This window comes from Cupressus sempervirens, chromosome 11 (assembly GCF_028749045.1).
Source record: "Cupressus sempervirens isolate cs-2001-9-10 chromosome 11, ASM2874904v1, whole genome shotgun sequence".
NCBI lineage: Eukaryota > Viridiplantae > Streptophyta > Pinopsida > Cupressales > Cupressaceae > Cupressus > Cupressus sempervirens.
The window spans coordinates 548426581-548433426 of NC_143128.1; the positions used below are offsets into that span (position 1 = coordinate 548426581).

General features: G+C 34.8%; 1 long non-coding RNA gene across 3 annotated transcripts; it reads right to left on the reverse strand.

Annotated features, from left to right (window-relative positions):
• Positions 1-2800: 2800 nt before the first annotated feature.
• LOC149530792 (uncharacterized) lies at positions 2801-6454 on the reverse strand. Of its 3 annotated transcripts, XR_016358777.1 has the most exons (4): positions 6030-6447; positions 4728-5222; positions 4460-4558; positions 2801-3190 (listed from the first exon to the last, which is right to left on the reverse strand). It is a non-coding gene; the product is annotated as an uncharacterized LOC149530792 (long non-coding RNA). The 3 variants fall into 3 exon arrangements; XR_016358776.1 differs by having other exon boundaries at positions 4728-6454; XR_016358778.1 differs by having other exon boundaries at positions 4745-6447.
• Positions 6455-6846: the final 392 nt, after the last annotated feature.

Consider the following 6846-nt stretch of genomic DNA (forward strand, 5'->3'; position numbering starts at 1 on the left):
TATTCTCACCCTAAATCATTCTTGTTTCCTCCTTGGGAAGGCAATGGTCCTATACTTCTTGTTCATCATTGATGGGATTCTCAAGACAATCCTCAAGCTACTTCCGGTAAGGCATGTACTCTAAAACCAATAAATCTTCATCACATATAGGGCTTCCAAAGACCCCCATATTTGTTACAACTTCCTCTGCAACATGGACCACTTCCACTTCTACAACATTTTGGGCCTCCTCTTGTGGTAGACTGCACTCCCTCTCGTTGTAGCCTTCTAACTTTCTCAATTTGCATTGTAACCTTCAACGTATTTACCTGCTTTGAGGTAACACAACTTAGTAACTCCATCAAACTCAACTATGTCTTCATCATCATTCCATTCATCTACTTCTGCTCTCTACAACTCTTGGAAGGTCTGATTCAAAGGTATTTTATCCACTAATATTTCTGCCAACTCTTCAATTGATCCTACCTTTCCTTTTTCTAACAGTTCCACTTTGTGTCTAAAGCGAGTATTCATCCTTAGAATTCTTTCCCACCTTATCACTCTTCAATGTTTTTACTGTTGACTTCTTTCTCTTTGGTTTCTTATTGTTGTGTGCCTCATAATCTTCCAACGTGCAACATAACTCCTCCAACTCATATTCTAGTTGTCTCAACTCCTTTTGTTGGTCCCTTGATAAACTTTTGTCACTACCTTTGCTTTATATACTTTTCTACTTTATTTATCCTCTTTCTTACATTTTGATACAATTCTATATTTGAATTCACAACCCAATCCACATAGCTAAAATAGAGCTGCAACTCTCTCTTTTTACTTCTGGTTAAACAGTCCCTTTTTTTTGGACTACTCTTCATGCCTTCAAATAAGTTAAACAGATGATTTAAAGAGGAGACCTGCAAAATTTATATTCTGTGGACGAGTACGGGATGTCTTCAATTCTTTGCAAACTTTGACTTAAACAGCTACACTGAGAAACACTAATACCCATAAGCTGTAATAGCAAAAAGACTCTCCAATTCCTTGGATATCTGTACGAAAACATTACCACACTTATTTTCTTGTAACTCTGATATGGCAGTCCACTCATTGGCATGGTATAGTTGAAAGGGCAAGGTATGTTAGGCCCATAGAAACTTCAAACCCCCAACCTTTTTCTTTTTAGTAGACAAAGTCTACTTACCATTATGCCCTTTAAACACCCTTTAAATAGTCACTACTCACATACTAATCGTTGAAGGCTGCTAATTATTTATGATCATGTCAATTATCTGCCCTCTTCACAATTCTATGCTGCTCAAGTTCTACCATGTTTTAAAAAATGGTTATTATTTTCTTCAATGATTCTAAGGAATGACCTCGATTCTTAGTGGATGTTCTCCCATGATGACTACAACCTCCACAATGGTCACTTAGCTAAAGATTCTATTAAATAAACAACTCTCTTACCTCTGACAACTTGATTGCCTAGTAGATTTAGTCAGCTGTAGAAATTTCATGCCACTATCAACACTAATCTTGCTGAATTAAATTCAGAGCTTCCACCTCAAGCACCCTCATGTTATTTTCCTGTACTGTAACCTCTCTTCAACTGAATGCTTACACACAATGCTCATGGCTGCTCACATCCCCATAATGCTAATATAGTAATAAAGGGAATAAAGGGACTGCTTGATAAGAAATGGAGATTAAAAACAAAACAAAAATGATCTCAAATGCTTTGCAATGCAGGAACAATTCGCTCTGATACAAAACTAGTGTAGATAACCAAAAACAGATTGGGAAACATTTCTCCTACTCATCAATTGATGAGCTTCATAGACTTTCTAATGAATAGTCCATAAGGCACAACGCTTGTTGAAAGTTTTACAAATGGGGTTGCAAGCAAAGGGGATTTAACTATGGAGGAAACTCTGTAGTTAAGCGTGTTCGAATTGGAGTAGTACTGTGAAGGGTGACCTTTTGGGAAGTCCTGGTGTTTCACCTCCGTGAGCATCACCTAGATGCAATGAGCGCTGAGTGTTCCATTTGCTCTCATGAAAGATGGGTTTATGTGAACCACCACTTATGAAATACAGGTCAATGACACTGACTCAAAAAAACTACAAAGTTGAATTCTCATAACAATATCACAAATAACCATCAATAAAACTGTGATCAGATATAAAACTAAGAAACAATATTTTTGCCCTACATGGGCTTTTGTCTCTTCATACCCCAAATCTTCCCCCTCCATCAGTCTAATTCCTGTCTGATATATCTTTCTCTTCCCACAAAGAGACACACTCCTAACTGACAACTAAGCATGTGACAGTTGTTACCCACTGGTGTGTGTCATTACTGACTATTACTAAATTTAGTAACTATAGTTACACTCTTCTCCTAAATCGAAGGGATTGATTAGATTGCATCTCCTAAACCACTGGAGTTAGCTTGCATAAAAAAGTCTCAAAAGCACAATGGTAGCAGGATAGGGAAGATCAGATTCATTTAGATGCATAACGTGGAACAAGGCTTTGTGCAGCTTCTTAGCTTATTTTTACTAGGTCAATATTTAGCAAGTTAGTGACCCCATGCAGCTGCTAATTTTACTTTTAATTTTTAGCACTCATTTTAATATTATTTTTTCACAAAAAATTTGAGAGAAAATTTTGATGATAACAGAGAAAACTTAGAGGGAAATAAATTTATGAAGACATCTAGCAGTTTTTTTCAATAAACAACTGCTGCTTATTTTAACTGTAACCTTTTTCTTCATAGCTTACTTTAATTTCCTATTTCCTACGCAATAACTGCTACACAAAAATAGAAAAAGATTTTGTATTATATCCCTTCTAAACAATTTCCATTTTCCATAAGAACTGAAACTGATAAAATTGAAGTTCAAAATGCACTTAAACAGCTGCATAAAACATGGGGTCATCTTTGAATGCCTCGACTTCCAGCGTATAACCATCGATCAGATGTCAAATTTATTAGAAAAAAGAAGATTTTGATTGCATCCATATACGACTGACAAGTGACTCTCTGGATGACAAAAAGGCTGCTACAAGTCAACATCACAAGCAGAAGTTAACCTGGACTTTATTAGGTTTTGTTTTCTTCCAATCTTCCTCACCTTCCTTTATCTTCTCCTCTATCTCGATTTTTTATTTCCACATCATCTACTCGAGTCTTGTCAACCATTCCAATCCACCTGCAGATAAAATATCAAACAGCCAGCATGTTAATCATTCAGGCCCTGGGGTATTTCAAAAAAATTCAAATAACAAGCAACCCGTTGTTTGATTATTTTTGGACCTCCAAAAGAAAAATTAAAAAATGTGATAAATATGCTGCATAAACAGCTTAGAAATATCCCCAAGACATGTAAGGTTAGACTTGTGGAACCACGTATTCAATTTGGCAAGGATAAACGATAAATTTGAAGTTGTTGAAGATCTTTTATAATAACAGCCTCCATTACTAGAATGTGAAGAGTTTTCCCTTTCACACGAGACCATTTTCTACACATTTCAAGCACCAATTATCCTTTTGAAAGAAAACATATTTCTTGGAGATTGGCCAAATTGCCGAATATCATTTGCATTTAGGAATTCAGTCCCTTTAATGGAAAAAATAATGATTTCATTTGTGCAAGATTAAATTGTCAATGTATTTGGGGGTTGACCCCACAATGCAACGGCAAAAGTTGGCTGTTGCAAGCCGTGTTGATACAGCGTCCCAGGTTGCAAAAAGGAGGCCGTGCTTGGGGAGTTATATGGTGGTGCGAGCTAGTCAGTGTTCATGCGGACTTGGTTGGTGGTTTCGGGGAGAGGTCCCCCAGATTGTAGCCACACTGGTTCGTAGCTCCAGTCAAAAGTGAATTGTTACCAATCAAAAATAAAATTGTCAACATATTTTATTTTTAATCCTTCAATGAAAAATTGGAACCAATCTTTTCGTCTCATTATCCTCAAATTTAAGAACTTTTGTATTCCCCTGAGCATTTGAATTTAAAGAAATTCTTATAAGCAGCCTTATGCATGAAGCTGTGAAATATATTTATAATCAGTTTTACCGATCAACTCAACTAGATGTCACAGTTACTCTGCAAAATATTCAAAACCTTGAAATTTTCAAATATTGAACACATTTTAACAATGTAGAGATAATGGCGTACTAAAATCAACTTTACAAAAGACAGAAATTAGCACAAAATAAACTTGGGCATTGGGCTTATATAAAGATGTTCATCTACTCCTCAACAAAGTCTGTACTATTACCATTTTTTTAGGGTTTAAAATCCTTTTCTGCATCCATTCTACCATTGTTAATCACCACTTATTTCTATCTAATAAAACTCAAGGCAGGATCTGGGTGCTCAGCTGCTCTTATTTGCCTATAACTAAATCTTAAAGATAATTATAAAATAAACAGATAGCAAAAAAAATCACACATAATTGTTCAGAATAAAGGAACTTACATAAAAATATGTCTAGTGTCATAATTGGAGGGATAAGCCAGCAGCTACAAGACACATCAGACGCTGATTTCAGCCTGAGCTTTGCTTTATAATCCTTTTCTGCATCCATTCTACCATTGTTAGTCACCACTTATTTCTATCTAATAAAACTCAAGGCAGGATTGGGTGCTCAGCTGCTCTAATTTGCCTATAACTAAATCTTAAAGACAATTATAAAATAAACAGATAGCCAAAAAATCACAATAAGAGTTCGAATAAAGGAACTTACATAAATCTATGTCTCACATCATATTTGGAGGGATAAGCCAGCAGCTACAAGACACATCAGGCGCTGATTTCAGCCTGAGCTTTGATTTTAATCTAATGTTCCTCGCTTTCTTTTACCTTTTCTTCCATCTCGCCATTTGTTTGTTCTCCTCACTTAATGTCTCGCAAATCCATTTGAAAATAAATGATTACACAGTTGGCACAGTATTTATTATTTGAAGGAAAAACTTCATATAACAAACAACCTGCCGGTTGTTTATTCCTGAACTTCCAAAAATCTGTGATGAATAATTCTTCACTTACAAATTGTAAGTTGTGTGAGACTCATAAAATCACATCTCCATCCTTGCAATGAGAAACAATCTAGATGAAAATATTGAATATTTTTCAGAATATTTATTTTCTCTTGTAGAATGCCAGATATCACCCTCCATTGTGGGAATGTTCAAAATTTTATTTTCACAAGCCAAAACTGATGTCTTCAGAAGTATTCAACCTGTCAACATCATTTACATTGATTCACTATCTTTACTGGATAGTGAGAATAAATATGATCTCATCTTTACCGGATAGTGAGAATAAATATGATCTCATTGTCTAACATCAAATTGCAAACATATTTTACATTCTAATATTCAATCCCTTCAATAGATAATGAAAACCAATTTTATCTGCTCTGTACTCAAACTCAAACTTTGGTATTTCCAACTCTTGTACCCATTCTTTTTTTATCAAGATTGGAGAAATATTTAAGTTCACTTATCCACTGAAGTAGATCCTCAAGGAAATTTGAGTTCACTTATCCATTCTAATAAATATTGATTGACATTTAAATCACTTATTCACGAAGATAGAAGATGCAATATTCTTCAATAAATTCAAGACTTTGAGGAGTTTTAACGAGACAACACATTTTGGCAAAATATAGATGATAGTGCTGCTAAAACTCAACTCTTAAAGTCAAAAATTTAAAAATAATTTTACAATGGCATCAAGATTATCAGATTATTGCATCCATGGATAGTGTCTAGCACTGAAACTCTCTATAATTCTGTCAAACCCATTTCAAGTTGATGTATATTATTTAACCCAATATCAAACTGTTATTTTTCATTTCACTGTGGCATAAAACCTTCAGCTATCCACACATACGTGAAATGATATATAACACAACAAGATTTGAGATAAGGAAAAAGAGTGTAACAGGCCAAAAACATTCACGATCTTAAGACCATCAGACATATGGGATACTTCTGCTCCCAAAATAATCTGTGAACTCTATTAATGGCGAGTGGTAACTTACCACATTCCTGTGTAACCTAATGGAATATGTTTCCCGATTCGCCCGTTCCCACAAGGGCAACAATCTGTTTAGTTCAGCCGTCTTGTGCTCCACGATAACGCCCATTTCCTGCTGCCATTCTTCCACACAGATCTTGAGCTCTTATTTGATTTGCAACTTGCAGATAACCCCAAAAACGTATGATCTTCTTCTCCAACCATTCAGAGACACCTTTCAAGGTGAGCAACAGTGTTGCTCGATCAAATACTTGCCGATCGACGGCAAACCTTGATGCCATCTTTTAACAGAAATTACCCATGGATACAAAAACTACAATACGATTACAGCAGTCGTGATTTGTAGACAAAGAACAGAAAAGGATCAAATCTGATCCTGTAGGGTTTCCCGCGTTTGAGATAAAAGTAAATAAAATTGAAGCTTACAGTAATTATTAACTTGAGGGTTTGGTTTACGTATGGCTTTAAGGTTTTTAGGTCATGTTAATCAAATTAAGATGTTTAGGTTTGTCAAATTAGTTTTGTTATTATTAATATTTTTAACAATTAGTTAAAGCTTTAAAAATTAAGTGATTGATGTAATATCTTATATGATTGGGATCGAAATAACTTAGTCTAATTGATTATTATGTGAGATATTTTTATTCATAGCTCTTTTTATTTAATAGTTTAGATGTTGTAGAAGTCACGAGCATCAAATCTATTATATGATGCAATATGATTCAACTAACATGGATACATTCATTCACTAAACAAGTGATAAGTAAATACATTGATACATTCATTCACCAAAGACATGATAAGTATATTATTTTTAAGGT